General features: G+C 50.4%; 1 pseudogene; it reads left to right on the forward strand.

The window, feature by feature from the left end:
* Positions 1-381: 381 nt before the first annotated feature.
* LOC129196888 (olfactory receptor 14A16-like) lies at positions 382-1,310 on the forward strand (annotated as a pseudogene).
* Positions 1,311-1,683: the final 373 nt, after the last annotated feature.

Genomic DNA, 1,683 nt, shown 5'->3' on the forward strand with positions numbered 1-1,683 from the left:
ACAGAGAAAAATCACCATAAAGACATGCTCAGCCTCTCTTCTGCAGCCCACACTCTCTGGAGTGGTGAGTGCAGATATTGAACATTTCCATCAAGGGTGAATTGCATCTGACAGCCCTTGTGACCATCGGGGGTGTCAAGAACCAGCTCCCATGTACTCACTGCAGCAGGGCAGAGCTGACTCCTTGGCAGCACAGGGGCAGAGGTCCTGCTCCTCACAGCACACTCAGCCAGCACAAAGCAAAGAAAGGAAAAGCCTTGGAATTGGGGGAGGGGGATGGGATTTCTGTGAAAAATGGAGTGGCTTTGCTCAGAGAACTCTGTCATAGCTTTCCCTGTCCTTTCCTTTTTAGGACAATGGCTCCATATTAAGAACCAGCAAATGTCCAACAGCAGCTCCATCACTGAGTTCCTCCTCCTGGCATTCGCAGACACACGGGAGCTGCAGCTCTTGCACTTCTGGCTCTTCCTGGGCATCTACCTGGCTGCTCTCCTGGCCAATGGCCTCATCATCACTGCCATAGCCTGCGACCACCACCTCCACACCCCCATGTACTTCTTCCTCCTCAACCTCTCCCTCCTCGACCTGGGCACCATCTCCACCACTGTTCCCAAAGCCATGGCCAACTTAATCTGGGACACCAGGGCCATCTCCTACACAGGATGTGCTGCTCAGGTCTTTTTCTTTCTGATGTCAGCAGAGTTTTATCTTCTCACTATCATGTCTTATGACCGCTACGTTGCCATCTGCCAACCCCTGCACTACGGGACCCTCCTGGGCAGCAGAGCTTGTGTCCACATGGCAGCAGCTGCCTGGGGCACTGGGTTTCTCTATGCTGTGCTGCACACGGCCAATACATTTTCTATACCACTCTGCCAGGGCAATGCCCTGGACCAGTTCTTCTGTGAAATCCCCCAGATCCTCAAGCTCTCTTGCTCAGACACCTACCTCAGGGAGGCTGGACTGCTTGTGGTTAGTGTCTGTGTAGCATTTGTTTGTTTCATTTTCATTGTGGTGTCCTATGTGCAGATCTTCAGGGCCGTGCTGAGGATCCCCTCTGAGCAGGGACGGCACAAAGCCTTTTCCATGTGCCTCCCTCACCTGGCCGTGGTCTCCCTGTTTATCAGCACTGCCCTGTTTGCTCACCTGAAGCCCCCTCCATCTCCTCCCCATCCCTGGACCTGGTGGTGGCAGTTCTGTACTCGGTGGTTCCTCCAGCAGTGAACCCCCTCATCTACAGCATGAGGAACCAGGACCTCAAGGGTGCAGTTTGGAAACTGATGACTACATGGTTTTCAGAAGCAATATAATGCACATGTCCTTCAACATATCACTTGTAACAGAATTCATGGCAGGCCCAGTCTCCTTTGATGTGTTTTATCGCTCTTAATGTCATTGTTGATTTATTTTATTTTTCTTTTTTTCACTTGTAATAATGTTGTCCACAAAGAATTTTCATTATACATACCATTGCTAATTCATTATCTACCTGTCTGGTTTTTACCCGGAGGCAGGGTAAATGAATTTCCATACCCTCTGTGTATTGCAACATCAAAAAGGACGCTGCAGTGACATTTCTGACTGAGATTTTATCCCCCAAGACCTTCTCTGGAGCTGCAGAGGCCGTTCCTGTGTACAGAGTCCCTGCACAGCAGATCTCTGACACAGCTGGCCTCTGTAACA

Source organism: Grus americana, chromosome 27 (genome assembly GCF_028858705.1).
Source record: "Grus americana isolate bGruAme1 chromosome 27, bGruAme1.mat, whole genome shotgun sequence".
NCBI lineage: Eukaryota > Metazoa > Chordata > Aves > Gruiformes > Gruidae > Grus > Grus americana.